Source organism: Tamandua tetradactyla, chromosome 13, assembly GCF_023851605.1.
Source record: "Tamandua tetradactyla isolate mTamTet1 chromosome 13, mTamTet1.pri, whole genome shotgun sequence".
Lineage (NCBI taxonomy): Eukaryota > Metazoa > Chordata > Mammalia > Pilosa > Myrmecophagidae > Tamandua > Tamandua tetradactyla.
This window is the reverse complement of record NC_135339.1, coordinates 19,214,941-19,233,608: the sequence shown is the minus strand read 5'-3', so window position 1 is coordinate 19,233,608 and position 18,668 is coordinate 19,214,941. Positions and strand designations below refer to the sequence as shown.

Genomic DNA, 18,668 nt, shown 5'->3' with positions numbered 1-18,668 from the left:
ATTGCAGTCAAGTGCGTTCTGCTGAACCAGAGAAAGTCTGTCAACAAAGAAGATGAGTGACCCCCAAATAGCCCTCTAAGTGTTGGGGGGCTGTTCAGAGGGGTTCTCTGAACCATCAGAAATCACCAAGATGCTTACTAAAATCAGATGCTTGGGATCCCCAGAAGACCTAGAGTAATCAGTAAGAAACGGGGGATGGTGTCACTAACTGTAAAAGATCCCCAGAAGATTCTCATACCCAGCAGAGTTGATGTCCCACCAGGCAGAGAAACTTCTCAAAGGCCCCTAATTGGAGGTTCCCTGACTGAGAGCAATCAGCCTAAGGAGGACTGGCCCTCGGCCTCCACAGCTGTTCTTTCTAGTCTTCACCCAGTGGCGCCACGGATGAAGACTCGACAGCAAGGCAGAGTTCCTACCGCAGGAAGGGCAGACCCAACTTCACTGTGGACATCTGGAGCAAGGCTGGCATGAGCAGAGATTATGCACTGTCCTGGAAACTAACCTTAAGGGCACCCAACGAACAGACCAGCCCTGTTTAAAGCATAAAAAAACAAGTCTTCCATGGTGGCTCAGCAGGCAGAGATCACACCTGCCATGCCAGAGACCCGGGTTCGATTTCCGGTGCCTGCCCATGCAAAAAAAAAAAAAAAAAAAAGTCTTACAAAGAACTAATTTTATTATTGCTGCTGTTTATCCGTGCATTTTTCCATATTTTCACCCATTTTTGCTCCACAGTAGCAGGAATCTTATTGGACAGGGATGCTAGGGGATATTCTTAAGATATATTTGTAGAGCCAGCAGAAACTATTCGAATTTAGAATGCCAGCTGGGATGGAGTGACAGTGATGGAGAGAGTTAAAGACCAAAACCTCCAGTGCCCCCACACTGCACAACTTACTGCTACCATCAATTCTCCTTTTTTTTTTTTTTTAAAAAAAGCATCATTCTAATGCCAATGAAATGTTCCATGTATTGATTAAACAGCTCCTCCCATCTGAAATTCTGCCCATGGGGCAGCAGTTTTAAGGTTTCAGGTGAGGGTCCTACAGAGGCTGCTTCTTTGACAGCCCAAATGAGCAGCTAAAAGGCCCTCACTCACCAGGCCGCCATCTGGATTTCACATCTGGCCCACACCCTGAGCTGCGTAACCCTATGGCCATCCTCCAGCAAGCCTCAAAATGTTATTTCACATTTGGGTCCAAATGGACACTTTCTGAGAAGCCAATGCAACGCATCAAGCTTTGAAAACATGTTCCAGTTTTTTTTTGTTTTTTTTTCACTTTCCATTACCCAGGTTGTTCTGGAATGCTGCTCCTAAGAGGTCCAGCTCGCTTTTATAGCAAGGAACTTGAAAAAGGGAAAAATAAGGGAGAGAAAACCTGTGCAAGAAGGACTGGGTTCACGAGTTTCTGAAGCTGCTGGATTTAGGGCCTCCTGGTCTACCCAACCTCCCCTTCCTCATCCACCATAACTATTGGAATAAACTGGATGGAACAGACTTTTGTTCTGAAGGCACAGAATCAAAGGCCCAAAAACTAAAAGGACCTCAAATCTGTTCTCTATTCCACGGTTATCAAACAGAACTATAATGACTCTCCAGGAAGATGTGCCCAGATAGGTGAAACAACCATCAAAGTCGGCGGCAGAAAATGATATCTCGCCTACCACTCAGTTCTCTCTCCCTAGCCCAGGAAGTGGGCTCCTTACCCTCAGGCAGGGCTGCACTAGTTTAGGCTTATCCTGAGCCTTGGCGGAACTAGAGAAAGCAACTCTCTGGGAAGAAACAGCCCTTCACCCCACGGCCGGATGAGGGGACCTTAGCTGGACTTCGACTCCACTCACTCCCTGGGTCAGGCACTCTTGTGCAATGCACAACAGAAACAGCTGGACAGGATGTCTCTGCCCTTGGCAGATTCAGGGCCCTGATTAAGGGAAAGCCACCTTCCTAAGCTCTGAGGAAGGTAAGAAACTAAGACAGTGCCCCCTTGGGTCTCATATTTCCTGGGTTACCTCTGAAAAACAACCATCAAATTCCAGTTCCATCACTTACTAGCTCTGAGTTCAGGCAGGTTATTTAAACTTTTTGTGCCTCAGTTCCCTTCCCTGTTAAACAGGGGTGATGGAAAATTGTGAGCATTAGATAGGCTAATTTATGTAAAACACTATGTAGTTATATTATTAGATCAATTCCAAGAGGCATATTTTCTAACGCATAGTGATTCTGAAATCAAGACGTATCTAATACTCAATGCATATTTTAGTATACTTATAATACAACGTTTCCCCTACCACCCCCCCCCTCCCCCAAAAAAGCAGTTATTAAGTCAACGGTATATCTTACTAATTGATACATTTTTAAATCCAGGACATATCTTCTACTTACCGTTCTCTGCATAGGAACAGATGCAGTGTTAAAGATTTCCTTCTTCCTGGAGATTTTTTGCAGCTTAGTCTCTACTAACACCCCTGGGGGTGTAGGTGCCACACAAGCCAGCATATGCTTTTCTCCCCAGCCCCTCCAAGTTCCTTCTTGGCTCTTTCCAGTGCTCTCAACATAAACAAATAAGATCCCAGCTTGAGGACCTGAAAGAATAGCTGGTCCAGTGGTTCTCGGCCTCCGCTACCCACTGAGAGCACCTAGCAGGCTCTGCCCCCCCAGAAACGCCGATTTAATTCATGGGAGGGGGGGGTCTGGGCACTGGAAGTTTTTCAAGTTCCCCAGATAATTTTAATGCGCAACCAGGTTTGAGAAGTGTGACCGCCATCGGTGCCATCTCCATCTGCCATCTGAAACCCCTTCCCTGCAGCTAACAAATAGCTGTGCAACCGCTTCTTGAATTCCAGGAAACAAAGACCTTCACGAACTTGGGCCCAGAGCACTATACAAAAGGAGAGATTCTTCCTAAGGCAATGCCTTTCTTGTTTGGAGATGGGGTAAGACTTCGAGGGCATTTTGAATCTGGTAAATGAGGAAACCTGCCTTTAACCGAGCCTCTCTGTCTAGCAGCTAAGCTCAGGTACTTAGAAATTGGCCTATTTTGAATTTTATTGAAATCTTTAGATTTCCAAATGACCCAATTCTCTAAACCAACCGTGATAATACTAGACAACTTTTATGCAGACTTGATAACGTAAGAAATAGTGAGATAAAGACAGTCATCAGAAGCAAATGCCTTCTATGATTTTAGGCAAATCTGTTTTCAAGTAAACTGGATCCACTCTGAAGGAATCTTGCCCCTTCTTTTTCCTTTGGCATCTATGCCAGGCTTTTCTCTTTATGGAAGACCTCTTCTCTCCTCCATCTTCTACTTTTGGAGATACACTTGAACAATTATAAACATCATTTATCTTACCAAACAGAAGGATACTATTCTATGCTGGAAAACTAGTACAAGCTGCCTGCAACTGCACTTTAATTGACCCCCTAGAGGGGTAAGCCTGCACTTCCACATGGGTTCAGCACAGGAAAATATCTGATTGGGCACTAAATGTTTAATTCTCTGAGAAATTGGCAATCCAGTGAGAAAGCTACATTAGGCATCCAAGATGCATTTAAATCACGGTAATGGGCGCATCTCACGATAGCTTAATGTTTTCAATCCATCAGAAAGCTGCATCCCAGTGAGCCCGGGGAGTAAGGCAGCAAATCAAGGTCAACTGATCCAGGCACGGCAGCCTCCTGTCCCAGACTCCAGGGCTTCAGAGAGAGTCACAGTAGGCCAAGTGGAGAAGAGCTACCAAATATTGAGGGACCCCCGTAGGACAGGTGTTGCATTGAATGCTTTCTGTGTACTATTTCATTTAGCTTTCTACTCTCAGTTTCCCCGGGGAAGGGAGAGGGCTGTTTTCGGGCTCCTGCCACGTCACAGGGATAATAAACATCAAACCTGTGATTCAGCCCTGGTCCCTCAAACTTCCAAGCCACTTTCTGCCAAAGAGTGGAGCAACTTGCCCACAAGCAAAACATCCCAGGCCTGGGGAATTTGCTTGAGATTCCTCAAGCAAAGGAATGTTTTGCTTGAGATTCCTTTCTTTTCTGCATCCCATAATTGCTCCCCCTCTGTGCAGTCCCTTAAGCTGATTAATGCTGTCCTGTGACAAATCCCAGGTTCAAATTCCTTGCGAGCTGTGTGGCCTAGGACAAGTTGCTTAACCTCTCTGGTCTCAGTTTCTTCATCTGTGAAATGGAAATAATAATACCTACTATGCAATGAACACCAAATGAGCTCATTCATCATGATACTTAGAACACTGAAAACAAATGAGCTATTCATTGTCACTGCTATTAATACTGTCTACAGCAGCTCCACCTCAGATGACCACACTCACTGTTCACCTTTTAAGGTGTGTTCTAGTAAACCCCTTTGGAGGTAGGTCTTTTTCTTCTTCTCTTATCCTTTCAGGGCCTAGCTCAGTGCAGGAGCTGAATGATTGTTGTCTCCTAATGAATTCTGAAGCCTACTGAGGCATTTTCTTGAAATACAGGGGTGTCTGACAGGCTTCTACTATTTAATCTATGGCACCACTTCCCTACTCCCAGTGCCCATTAAAGAAAGCCCCATAGTTGAAAGAAGTCTAAATCCTACAATGCTCCTGGCCTTTCACAACCTCCCCCTGTGGACCAAAAGCAGTGCTATTCCTCCAAGCTTGTGCTCTAAACCTGCTACTCAAAGCGTGGTCCCCAGGCCAGCAGCATCAGCACTCCCTAGGCCTGGTTAGAAATGCAAATTCTTGGGCCACTCTCTAGAATAACAGGGAGGGGGAGGGGGAGATCCAGAACCCCTTTTTAAAAAGCTTTCAAGATGATTTTCATAAAGTTTGGAAGCTGTAGACCACTAGCTTCCAAATTTGGCTGCACATTGCAATCACTTGGGGGAAACCTTAAAACTACTAACGACCAGCCTTCTTCACCCCTACAGATTTTGATGTAATTGACATGGGGTGTGACCCAGGCACTGGGAATTTTAAAAAGTCCCTGAGTTCTGAGGTTCGCTGATAGAGACCTTCCCTCACCAGCGCTCCTCAGTGCCCCATCCAATGCCTCGGTCACATTTCTTTACACCTAAGCAGATGGCTGTTTAAAATCCATGGGTCCTGAGAAGATGCAATTCTAGTTTTAGCTCTTCAGAAACAAGCTGTGTAATCCCAGGCAATCATCATTTCAGTAAACACTTAGGCAGTTCCTGCTATATTCTAATCACGCTTCTAATGTTCACCCAAGAAGTTCTATTAATAATCCTAAAAATCTAGGTACTAGTAGTGTCTATATTTTATATATGCAGCAAAGGAACAAAGAAGCTAAGCAATTTATTTAATCTGGCAAATCCCAGGGTCTGTGCTCTTAATGACTAAACTATAATGTGTTTTATCAGTGATAAAATTGGGGATTGGGCCCATTGCTATCTACTCATTTCCAGTTCCAAGTCTCTACTGACTTGAAAACATTATCAGCTTTTCACATTAAATAGTTGATCGTCCACCTCAGGCACCGTCTGTGATTCTGAGAAAACATTGGCATTTTAACAGAGATTTTTGTGCCTTGACCCAAAGGAGCAAGAGACAGAGACCTCCCAGGCCAGTGCTCAAGAACCCACATGACAAGTGGATGGGCCAAAGGGCCAGTCTAGGGACTGGACTCTCAAATCACACTTCAGCTGCCCGATTCTCCTGCATGGAGAGCTGGGCTATCTTGCCCTCTAAAAATTTATGAAGGGGAAAAAAATCGCAGAAGGAAGGACAAGAAAGAGAAAGAAGGCCACTTCTTTCCCTAGCAGGTGTCTTCCTCAACTAGGAAGGTTTCTGAGAAATGATTGAATGGGATTAAAAGGACTTGGAAAAAATAATATTATCTTGCCATCTGTTATCATTTAGCAAGAGCCAGTAAGGATGTCTTAGAGCTTTGGAGTTTCCTGGGATGATCCCACTGACGTCGCCAGGCCTCCTGCACGGAGGCGACATGCCTGCTGGGCCAGGCTTTCAATGAGTCACATCTCCTGTCTCCACTCCCACAGGAGAAAGACGCCCAGCGCCAGTGGTCCCCAGGCAGCACCTGCCCTGATCCCCCAGTCCTCAGTTGTCAGTCCCTCTGGCCACAGAGTGGGAAACTCTAAGTGACAGCCAATTGGAGGAGGAACCCTCATCTCATTTGCTTGGATGTCGAGAATGGATCTTTCAGGTAGGGCCAATGTATGCTATGATGGTAAAATGGCTTCATTTTAGGCTGAATGGTCAAGTAAATATTTGGTTTTGTTTAGAGTCCAAATGATGGGTCACTGGTTTTCAGCAGCCTGACCTTGGTCCTCCCTGGCTCCTGGGAGACTCTAGTGAAGACCCAAACAACCACTTGGTATTTGCTTTCAGCTACTTAAAGACATTACTTCTTCTCTTTCAGCTCTGAAATGTCTAGTGGGATAATTTCCTGATACACCCATTCACGTTTATCGTCCCCGTAGGTTGCCCGTATCCAGCAAGGAGCCTCAGCTAAGGGATCTTTGGAGATGGCAAAAAAATAAATGACTTGACGTCAAAGATTCTTCTTTGGGTTAATACAATGTGGGGTCATAGATGAGGACACCTCTTCTAGGGAATGCCTTTGGGGGCAACCACAGGAGAAAGGAAGAGGTTTTCCCCAGGCTGAGAGGGAAGGAGATCGGAGGGTTGTGAACAGCAAGAGATCCTCACTCTCCTAGTGGCAGTGAAAGGGCAAAGACTCAAAGAGGTGGCTAGGTGGTGCCCTGAGGAAGATCTCTCCTGGCACAGGTTTCCCACCTGCCCAGAGATCCCCAGGCCCCAAGTGCAGCAAGATACAGCAGAGCCTCAAACCCAAATGGACTCTGGATGTCACAATCAGCATCTCAGCAGGGACCATAAGTGGCGAGAATAGACTGGCCATGGCCGGCTGCTTTCTTAGACCCACCAGCTTTGCACCCTCCTGGGAAAGGAGAAAGTCCATGAGGATGTAGATGAAGATGTGGAGTCTGATTTAAGTCAATCAGAAGGTTGAAAAATGAGTGTGGTATGTTCACACCTAAGTTTGTGCTGAGACACCCACCACAAATACTAAGGTATGAATGAATTACTATCCCATATCTGCATGGGTTGTTTTTCTCCCTTGAAAGCCCGCTCATTTGGTCAAGTAACAGTCCTTGTCTTCCATGGAGCTCTCCCTTATTCCCAGCTCACAAGGTTCTCTTCCTCTTTCGCTGCTGCTTGAGTTACTCAAATAATAACTTCCACCTCTTATGAATGACAGCATTTTCTCCTGCGATTTAGTTTCACCTCACCAATTAGAGGGCAAACTTTTGGAAGGCAGAGCCCCTGACATCATTTTATCTCCTTCCTAAGCTCTAGGCTGACAGTAAGAATAGACCACAGCTGAGGTCACACAGAGTTCATGAGGGCACTTGAGCTCAGAAGGTGCCCTTCAGAAAGTAAGCTGGGGCAGCACTGCCCTGAGAGTCACTCTCCTTTCCCCAGGAGAACCCAGGCTTTTGAGGACCTCAAAGATTGATAAGGTTGTTGGAATCCAAATGTGGCATTCGGGAAGATGTGGCCTTCTTCCCGTAACTGCCTAGAGAGTTTAAACCACAGGCAGACCTCATCTGCATACAGTCAGACTGAGGGCAAAGTAAAGTGCATTTTCCATGGTCAACATTTGAATCATCATCCCAAAGACAATTCCAGTCATCACCACTCTAAAGAACCTGCCCTCAATTCCCTTCCCCCTCTGCAGCTCTACTCTCCTGTCATATGCCAACACCACCTAATGCACTGATGCATCGAACTAGGGCTCTAGAGAAACCTCCAAGAAAGAATATTTGCAAGTGGGAGGATAAAGACATCAAAAAAAAAGGACTTAGTTGGGGAAATAAAACAGTACAACCACTATGGAAAGCAGTATGGTGGTTCCTCAAAAAGTTAAACATAGAATTATCACCTTGCCTGACAATTCCTCAACTAGGTATATATTCAAAAGAATTGAAAATGGGGACTGAAACAGATACTTGTGCACCAACATTATCAGTAGCATTAATCACAATAGCCAAAAGGCAAAAACAACTCAAATATACATTAACAGACAACTGAGTAAACAAATTATTGGGCCGTAAAAAGGAATGAACATGGATAGACTATAACACCGGTGTACTCTGAAAACATTATGAGTAAAATAAGCGAGGCACATAAGGACAAATACCATATGAATTCACTTATACGCAAATTCATAGAGAAAGAGAGTAGATTAGATGTTACCAGGGAAAGGGAAGAGAAAGAGGGAAAGAAGGACTGTTACTCGGTGGGTATAGAGTATTTGCAATTTTGAGAAATTTTTAAAATTAAATTTAAAAAAAGATCTGGTAAAAGTGAAGGTTGTGTGGACAGAGGAGCCTCAGCTCAGCTTTGTGTCAGCTTTTTGAGGGTACAGTGGATTGAATCGTGGCCCCCCAAAAGATATGTTCCTGTCTTATGGTTGGGTACTTGTGAACATGATGTTATTTGGAAAAAGGGTCTTCCAGATGCAATTAAGTTAAAGATCTTCAGAGGAGGAGATAGTGCCGGTTTAGGGTAGGCCCTAAGTCCAATGGCAGGTGTCCTTAGAAGAGAAAGGAGAGGGAGATTTGAGATGCAGAGACCTAGAGGAGAGATGGGTGTGCGAAGATGGATGCAGAAACTGGAGTGAGGCATCTACAACCCACCGTACCCCAAAGTGTGTGGCAGCCACCAGAAGTTAGGAGAGAGGCATGGGACAGATTCTCCCCTCAAGCTTTCAGAAGGAACGGGCCTTCTGGCACGCTGACCTCAGACTCCTGGCCTCCAGTACTGTGAGGGAAAACCCATTTCTGCAGTTTTAAGCCTCAGTGTTTAGGGTAATCTGTTAGGTAAGCCCCAGGAAGTGAAGACATGAAGACAGAGGTACCTGCTCTGACTGTGCTGAAAAGAATGGGGGAGCCCTCCTGCTACAGGGTCCAGCAGGTGGTCCACCTCAGCCAGGACAGGTCCCCCTACCCACACCCAGTGTGCAGACACACGAGCATCAGGCGCTGTCCATGCCAGGCCACCCTCTCTCTGATGGGGCCTGAGACCTGGAAACACATATCCTGAACATTCAGCAGAAGAATGGGCCATTTTGTTGAGCTTCTCGACCTACTTCAAATCTGTGTTGGTAGTACAGGGATCACTAACAACCACAACAGGTTTCCTTACTTGGGATCTCATCTAACCCCCGGGCATCCAAGAAGCAGGCAGGGCGAGGCCAGGGAGCACAGCTGTCTTCCTCCCGCTGCATTCTCAGGGCCTGCCCTGGAGGTGCGCCCTTGATGGGCATTCGGTCTACACAAGCAGAGAGAACAAATGCTCCCATTTGAGGACATGCCACTGCTCAGAGCTTCAGTGACTTGCTGGAGGAGGAGGAGGAGGAGGAGGACAGTGACAGTAGCCAATGCACAGAGCACTTGTGACATGCAGGCCTTATAAGTGCTTTTCCTATGTTACTGACGGAATCCTCATAGAAACCCTATAAGGTAGGTGCTGTTATTCTCCTATTACAGATGGAGAGAATGGGGCCCAGTAAAGTTTGAATGACTTGGTTGGGGTCACCCAGCAAGTAAGAGGCACAGGCAGGACCACTGAGAGGCAATAAAGATGTGCTTACATACACAGACTCGGGCTTCAGGTTGTCTGGATTCAAATCCCAGCCGGGTCTCGTAGTAGGATCCAAGCTCCTGCTCCTGCTTTACTCTGTTCCCCTTCTACATCAGGCCACTGTGGCCCCAGATTCCAAGGAGGAAGGCTCCAGAGATGACTGCTACTTTGGAGGCCAACATCCGACTCAAATGCTAGAGTTGGAAGGGACCAGAGAGGAGTCTTACCAAACCTAACCATGCCTACCAGTTATCTGCATAGCTGGTTAAAACAGATGACAGGGCCTCCCAGAGTTACTGATCCAGGCTGGCTGGCGTAGGGCCTGAGAATCTATAGTTCTATTAAGTTCACAGGTGATGCCAATCTGCAGACCACACTTTGAGAAGTACTGCCTTGGAGTACTTGGGAGATCATTTGAGCCAAACCTCTCATTTCACTAATGAAGAGCCCAAGGACCAGAGAGGTCAACTAACTTGCCCAAGGTCACCAGCACACTGGCAAAAGAGTTGGGGCCAAGTCTCTTGACACCTAGTTTTCACACGGTTCCCACAGTACCAATCATCATAATCTTTTCATTAACTACAATTTTTCTGGTACCAGACGCTTTTCATATTTCATCTCGTTTATCTTGATAACCACCCTTTGAGGTTGGGATCCTCAGTTCCAATTCACGAGGAAGAAATGGAGGTTCCAAAAATGAGTAACAAAGAAAAAAACTGCCTAATGATCACAAGCTAAGTGACAGAGCTGGGGTTCTGCCTGTTCTATCTGACCCAGTAGCCAGGGCCCTGGTTCCTCCACAGGTCCCCTAAAGTGCTGAGAAGTAGAACTTTCTCTGGCCAGGGTTGAAAGCGAAATTCCACAAAGTCACATAGAAAGGAGGGGGCCTGGAGACCAAAGCAAAATTATATAAGACAATGAACAAATACTTTTTAATCTATCTTCAAGAGGAGAGCTAAAGGAAAGCCCCCTCATCTCTGCCCCCAAACATCCCCAAGGCTGTGTATCCTTCTCTCTCCAAGACCCTTTGGGATATAAAGCCCAGAACCACAGCCCTGTAAATTCTGTCCTGGCTCTCCACAAAGAAAGTTAATAGCCTGAAAACTCTAACTGGGTGATTACAATCTAAAAAGCAGCCCATAAAATGACATCATGGGGACTCATAGTTATACTCTCCCACTGATCTCCACTATAAATTTATTCAATGTATGAGTCCAAATAGTTTCTTCTGTTTCACGCCTGGTCATAAAGTTCATCTAAAGATAGAAACATCTGGCTGAGTTGTCTGAAGATCACATCACCTCCCACGATTCCCTGGTCAATGAGCCACACAGCAGAAACCTGCTGAGGAAGCTCTGGAAACCCAGAACCAAATGAAACCCAAAGGACCCGGTACTGCTACAAGTAGGTCCAAAGCTCCTGCTTGGTTGTCTTCTCTGTGCTAGGTCTTGTGCAGTAGCCAACATGATGGGCGTGGTCCCTGCCAAGGTCCCCTGTGAGCGGCTGGAGGGAGGAGAGGAAAGGAAAGTAGGTATTAAGAGATTAAACAAAAAATGACGCAAATAGCACAATAGTAACTCATTAGGTGCTACAAAGAAAAGATACAGCCAGCTCCGAGGTAGGAAACAGGAATGGTCATCTGATCTGGCAAGAGAAGATGTCTGTGAAGGATGAAAAGGAGCTAACCAAACAAAAATTGGGGGAAAGGGGGGTCATTTTAAGGAGCTACAAAAGTAGAGGCCCTATGCAAAGTACAAGGAGTTAGTCCCCTCCCTTTTTTTTACCTCACATTACAGCACATGGAGAAAGAAAAATTCAGTATGGGTCATGAGAACAGACTCGTGGGGCATGGTAAGGAGTTTGGATTTTCTTCTAAATACCACAGGAAAGACTGGAGGGTTTTAAGAAGGGAAGTAACATGATCACAAAACCATTTTTAGAAAGGCCCCACTGGTCACTGTTGGAATAATGGCTTTGGTGGGGAGAAGGTGGCTAGAAGAGAAAGTCAGCAAATTTTTAAGACACTACTGCAGCTGGCTAGGTGAGGAGTGACAGCAGCCCGGACTATCACCTCTCGATAGTGAATGGATCACAGCCACATCTTGAAGGAAGGACCAGGAGTGAATGCTTTGGTGCTTAGGGCAGGGGACTTAGGAGGTGGACAATATAAAAATGAAGATCACTTGACTGAATTCGTGTTTGCAAAATGCTTTGCACCCAGCCAGGGTCATCACTGAAAGCCACTTAGAAGCCAGTGTTGGTACAAAGTCAAGTGAACCCAGCCATCATGGCACATGGAGACTGAAGTGGTCTCAGGCTGACTCTCAGCTTGCACAAGGGCAGATGAAGCAGAACCCCTCCTTCCATTTAAGCCAGGCTCTGCTACCACGCCAGGCTCAAAGTTCATCCAGTGACTTTTCAGCAGGGGCAGCATGGCTCCCTGAATCTGGCACATTTCTCGAATATGGCTATGCAGGGTTCTGGTATCACAAGGCTCACCCAAAGCCAACCTTTTCAACGAAGCCCTCCTGGATGAAGCAGTCTTCAGGAGTTTCTCCTCTGCTAAGATCCAAAGGCATTTATGTCTGCCTCATGCATATCCACCTTGCTTATAGTCAATTTATAACCATAATTTATACTGTCTTTCTTGGAATAATTGTATGATTATTAATCATATTTCCCAAGAAATATGAAGAAAGCTAAATCACTTGATGACAAGCACAAGTACCTCCAGTAGTGTGATGGCCAGAAGATGAGCACCTAAAAAAGACACTCAGAAAATGGAGTTGGTTGACTTGCAAGAAGGATATCTGGACTTGGAAGAGAGAGACATACCTAATTGGACCATCGCCACATGGAGTTCGGGAATGGGCACAGGGCAACTACGCCATTCAGAGTTGCCCCTGTGTCCTGGCCAAGATGGCTGTTACATTCTAGTTGCCCACAGAGGGTGACTTCTTTGAGCATTTGGTCTGGCAAGAGGGCCCCAGATCCAGATGTAGTCCTTCAATTGCAGATACCCCCCAACCTGAACCCCATGCGCAACAGAACCCAGGTGAGATGACTGCTCATAGTTAGAGCATAACCACAGCCTAGCCTTTTGTGTGTCCCATCCACTGCCGAAGGAAAGACCCTGCTCTCTTTCCCTCAAACATTAGCTATGCTTACAAAAATGCATTCCCATTTCTTAATGCCTGCTGCAGTACTAGGTAATTCTTTAAAATGTGCCTTTAAATCCCAGCAGTCATTCTAGATGACAGCATAAAAGTGGACATTGGCTGCTGCCTTGTCAGCACCCAGAAAATCAAGCAAGCCTACTGGAATATCCATCTCAGTGGCCAAAATGTCAACCAAAGCGGTTTCTGTATGTGTAGGTCTCTCCATCACCATGAGTATCTTTTCCTGCCTTGAGTCCACTCTTGCAGTCCAAAGCTGGAGAGCTCAGAATTGTGAGCTATAGCCCCCTCAGATACCAGCTGCAGTTATCCCTGGAGGCCCCATGAGAAGGACCACTGAGTTAACATGGTACCCTGTGCTGGTTTGAAATGATGCATGTTTTAATCCTAATCCCATTTTGTAAAGGCAGCCGTTTCTTCTAATCCCTACTCAGTATTGTATGTTTGAAACTGTAATTAGATCATCTCCCTGGAGATGTGATTTAACCAAGAGTGGTTGTTAAACTGGATTAGGTAGAGGCATGTCTCCACCCATTTGGGTGGGTCTTGATTTGTTTCTGAAGTTCTATAAAAGAGGAAACATTTTGGAGAATGAAGGAGATTCGGAGAGAGCAGAGAATGCTGCAGCACCACGAAGCAGAGTTCACGAGCCAGCAACCTTTGGAGATGAAGAAGGAAAACACCTCCCGGGGAGCTTCATGAAACAAGAAGCCAGGAGAAGAAGCTAGCAGATGACGCTGTGTTTGCCATGTGCCCTTCCAGCTGAGAGAGGAACCCTGACTGTGTTTGCCAAGTGCCCTTCCACTTGAGAAAGAAATCGTGAACTTCATTGGCCTTCTTGAACCAACGTTATCTTTCCCTGGATGCCTGTAATTCGACATTTCTATGGACTTGTTTTAATTGGGACATTTTCTCAGCCTTAGAACTGTAAACTACCAACTTATTAAATTCCTCTTTTTTAAAAACCATTCCGTTTCCGGTATATTGCAGTCTGGCAGCTAGCAAACTAGAACAAGCCCCTACCTACAAAGCAGGTTCAAGGTGCTAAGAGTTTCCTAAGGCCACACAGTTAGAAGGCAACAAAGTCAGAATTTGAACTCCAGTCCTGTAAACTCTAAGCACTATGCTTCCCTGTCCTACACTGCCCCCTACTGCTCCAGGAACCCCTCTATCTCCCTTCAGAAGGAGCCTGGCCATCTCAACAGTCTTTTCCCCACCTGGAGCCAATTACATGCTAACCCAGTGCATAAATAACATTTTGTGACCAAAACTGTGTTAATTCAAATGGATACAACATCAGCATTTTTGCATCAGCTACCCTCCTTAGGAAGGATTTTCTATGATGCAATGTCAGAATTTGCACACACAAATACACAAACATGTTTCTCACAGCCTCCTAGCTTAAATAACCCTTCCAGGTGTTTCTATAACCCAGGTGCTTCAAAGGCTGGTCAGCACCTCCCTGGTGGCAGAACAAGTCTAATAAGGAATTTTCATTTAAAAACCAAGTCTTGTAAAAGCCAAGCCAAGCAAGGTATCTGATCAACAGTTAAACTGCCACCATCCCAGCAAGTGGCTTAAAGTGGGCTTCCCCAACTGAGTAAGAAAGACACCAACACTTTTCATTTTCCCCAGCATCCCAACACTGCTGTGAATTCCAGGGTGGGTAACTGGGTAGGAAGCCCCACACAGACACTGCTTCAGTTTTCTAGGCCAGTGTGCTCTCCAGACAAGCATGCATTTCCCTCCCCATCCATCTCCATGTGACCCACTCAGCACAGGCAGGGGCAGGAGGGCTGCAGCCCAGGGCAGGGGCTGGCTCGCCTCTAATGCCAGGTTCAGGAATAGCCCCAGTCATGGGGTACTGGGCAAGAAACCGGGAGCCTGAGCTTCTGAAAGTGTTGCTGGTGACTGGGGGTACCTGAGGCAATTCTTCCCCCCTCTTTGGGTCTCAGTTTCCTCATCTATGACCCACATGCCAAACAAATATCAGAGGCTCCGTGCCTGTTGATTCAGGCAACCACTTAGCCAGGCATGCAGGAAGAACCTTTCCTCTTCTTCCTTGCCTCCTAGATAAAGCACGCGGGGCATGAGGTTTAAGGGTTTCGAGCTGAATTGTGTCCCTGTGAGAGGCTGGATCTGAGCTGAGCCTGCACGGATGGTGGGATTCAGGAAGGCATGGGGCACATGTGAGAGGCACAAGCAAAAGTGTGGATGTAAGGAATTTGCTTGGCATCTTTGAAGGAACCAGCAGGCCTGATAATTTAAGACAGGGTGCATTGGTGCAGCCCAACTGCTCTGGTATGGCTGGTAAATGCATGGCCCCTGCTCTGAGCCCCAGGAGTACACTTCAGCTGCCCCAGTTGCTCCAGCCCACCCCCCTCCATGACGTTAACATTTAAGGTCTTTTTCCAAAAAATGCCATCTGTGCCCCAACCCCCAACCCCAGGCTTACCCAGGGGTGTGCATCACTATGGCTCAGGCATGTTCACATCTCTGGCTTCCTATCGCTTCACACTCATCTCGTCTTTGCCTTCAGATCTAAGACTGACACGTGGGGCCGTTAAGTGACTGGTCCAAGGTCACCCCACCAACATGGCAGGATTTGAACATGGACGATGGAGCCCAAGCCCAGAGCTCATTCATAGAATCCCAGCTGCCCCTTACCTCCCCCAGACAGTGGGCAGGCAGACTTTGGAAGCAGCAAGAGGAATGTGGCTCTGCAACGAGGAGGATGGTTTTGAGATCAAGAATTGTTAGGCAGTGCAACAAATTATTGGGGGAGCCTATGAAATCACCTTCTCCAGAGAGTTTTATAAACTAGGTGGAGGGGGTGTTTTATAATAGGCCCAGAGGCAGAGGGACGGACAAGATGACCTCCAATGGCCTTTCCAATCACAGAATTCTTCAGGTCCACGTGAACAGGGAAGCATATTTATTTCTAAAGCCCTAATTTAACTCCTGGGGGATTAAGAGACTTTAAGTATGTCTGAAAGCAAAATAAATGCCCTCTTTTTCCTCTTTCCCCCAACTCCAACTCTTCTTTTCAGATTTTCTTCTGGCAGTTCTCACAGACACTTTTCAACCAGAGCTGCTATCCATCAAAAGTTTTGTTCTGTTGTCTGAAGACCAAAGACTGCCAAAGGTGTTTCTCTTTCTCAAACAGATTCTCAAGTCCTGTTAGGAATCTCTTGGCAGGGAGAAACTGATATAAAAACGAGAAAAAAATACCACAATGCACATCCAACCCCTCTTTGCTAAATCTGTGCAGCTTATGCCTGAAGATGTCTGCTGCTCCGCCAGCTTTTTCTCCTGGAAAATAGATGACTGCTCCCAGGGTCCCCATGAAGGACCAGCAGCAGAACCAGCAGCCCCCCAGCAAAGAAGCCACAGTCTGTTGGGAGCGGCTGGTTTCCATGGCAACGGATGATCCTTCATTCTGCCTCCTGGCTCAGAGGAAGGACAAGGACACCCACGAGAAGACGATGGCAATTAGGGAGAAGCAGCAGCAACAGTCCTCCTTGCCTCACAGCCCAGGCAGCTACCACGCCACATGGTGGTGGCTCCATCTCTCCCTAGGTTTCCTCAGCCATTAGGGGTACCCTTGGGCAAATGATGCCACATCTTTGGACCTTGGCTTATTCATCTATAAAAGAAGAGGGCTGGCCCAGAGAAGATCCAGCAAAGTCTTTCTAGCTCCAAGTCCCAGTCCAAAGACCTGCCTAACCAGGCCAATCATTGGAAAGGCCTTGCCTCACCCTCCAGTCCTCTGTATAAAAGACATAAGTAAGCAAGATAGTCCCCAGGACTGGAATCTGTTCACCCAAAGCAGAGATCCCGGCTTTATTCATTCTCTAAACAGCACTGCCTCTCTTACAAGAGTTTTCTCTCAAGGAGATGAGCTCAGTGGGTGTTCAGCTCCCAAATTCAGGTATGCACGGCCTACTAGGTGCTGGGCCAGGTTAGAACTGCTCAAGGAAGAACTCCATTTACAAGGACAACAAAAGAGCTTATTCTATTCAGCATGGGAAGTGCTGGGCTGCAGGATGCAGAGAGGCAGAGAATGAGAGGGAAGCTTCCTGGGCAAAGGATAAAACGTGAGCAAAAGCAGGAAGATGCAAAACTACAAAAGTCTTATGTCTTGGGAAACTACTATTCATTGATTGGTCCAAAACAGAATAAGGAGTGCAGCATAAAATGACGGGAGAAAGGAAAGACCAAAAGTGGACAAGAAGGCCAGGGCTTTTAATGTCAGGGTGGTGTTTCCAGGGTTGGGTTGACAGAGAAAAGGTGGTTCTGAGACTGGAGGTACAAACCATGTGCCCAAGTGTTGGTTTTGGTGGGAATGGCACAGGGGACAGGAAGGAGGACGGACTGGCCCTTACTGGTCATCAAGTCATCCCCACAAGCCTACCAGGTGACATACTTGTTCCCTTTTTGGCTTGTGAAAAACCAGCAGCTCAAGAGCATTGAGTGACTTGGCCTAGCCTGACAGCTACTCCTTTCCTGGAGCACACAATCTAGCTGGGGAGACCAGATGAACGGTTAGGAAAAAATCGGCACATGATTCTAAGCTGACATGTGGCTGCCCTCTCAACTACCCTCAGAACTCCAGTAGTTCAGAGAAGGATCAACCCCAAATGGGATATCTGAGGAGGGCTTCTCACTATGGGGGAACCTTAGGGAATTAGAGTATTCTAGGCCCATTCATCACCCCTAACCCATATGATTTTGTGTCAACACTGTGATGGCTTGTCTCCAGCTAGGAAATGGTTAAACGGAGCATTTCCAGACTTGGGTCAGAAACTTCCTTAACCCTAGTATACAACTGGTCTAAACTTGAGCTGAGTCATTCTCATTTTATCGGTCCCTGCAAGTCGGTCTTCAGGATTAGTGATCTAGTAGGAAGGCAATCAATGTACAAAAAGGAACTACATCTCCTTTACCTGTGAGAGGAGCCTTCTCTTCCCATCATCCTCCTTCAACAGGGGCCAAGAGGAGTCAGGTCGGCCTTCGGTTTCTAACACATGTCAACTTTTATTAATAGCAGGATGTGGAATCCTCAGCCACTGGGCCAAGCAAGGAGGATGTGCTAGAACTGAAGTTCAAGGGACCGTCCTGCTAATGGGAACCCAGATTAAGCAGCTGCTGGGACCCTCCCAACCCTAGGAAACCCAATCAGTTTCCTAAACTATGAACTCTTTTAGGGCAGGGACCATGGTTATTTATTTTATAGTATCATGGCTCTGTGTACAGTACACAGAGCTTACTACATGTGTTTATAGATGAATGAGGGAGAGAATCATTGAGTGAGAGGATTAATAACAGATGGCTTTTGGTCAGTCAACAACTTTATCTGTGAGCCTATGCGTATAGAATTTTTTTCTTTTGGAGCTATTTTATTTATTTTTATTTCAACAATTTTTATTGTGAAATATGACATGCAGAAAAATGATACATTTCAAAGTACAGTTTAATAAGGAGTTATAGAACAAATTTCAAAGTATGTTCTGGGTTACACTTCACCAATTTCAGGTATTTCCTCCTAGTTATTCTAATACACTAGAGACTAACAAGAAATATCATTATAGTGATTCAGTAGTCACAATCATTTGTTAAATCCTACCTCCTCTGTTACAACTCCACCCTCTCATTTGATCCTTCTCCCACTCTTCAGGGATATTTGGGCAACTGACTGTTCTGATTTATTCACATTGAAAAGGGATATTGACATTATGGGGCAGGGAGGTATAACTAGTTAATGTTCTTGGAGAGACTGGTACCGCTGGGTGTCAGGGCTTATCTGGCATAGGAACAATCTGCAGGTTTTAAGTTTCTGAAAAAATAAACGTA

At 46.1% G+C, this 18,668-nt stretch overlaps 1 protein-coding gene across 9 annotated transcripts in view; it reads right to left on the bottom strand.

The window, feature by feature from the left end:
• Window positions 1-18,668, bottom strand: part of KCNMA1 (potassium calcium-activated channel subfamily M alpha 1) — a 767,272-nt gene that overhangs the window by 448,669 nt on the left and 299,935 nt on the right. The window contains exon 1 of one of the 9 annotated variants that reach the window (XM_077124797.1): window positions 15,271-16,256. The exons of the other annotated variants lie outside the window; for them this stretch is intronic. The gene's annotated coding sequence lies outside the window, so the exon portion shown is untranslated. Of the gene's footprint in view, window positions 1-15,270; window positions 16,257-18,668 lie in introns of those variants that run through there. 9 annotated transcript variants of the gene reach the window in all.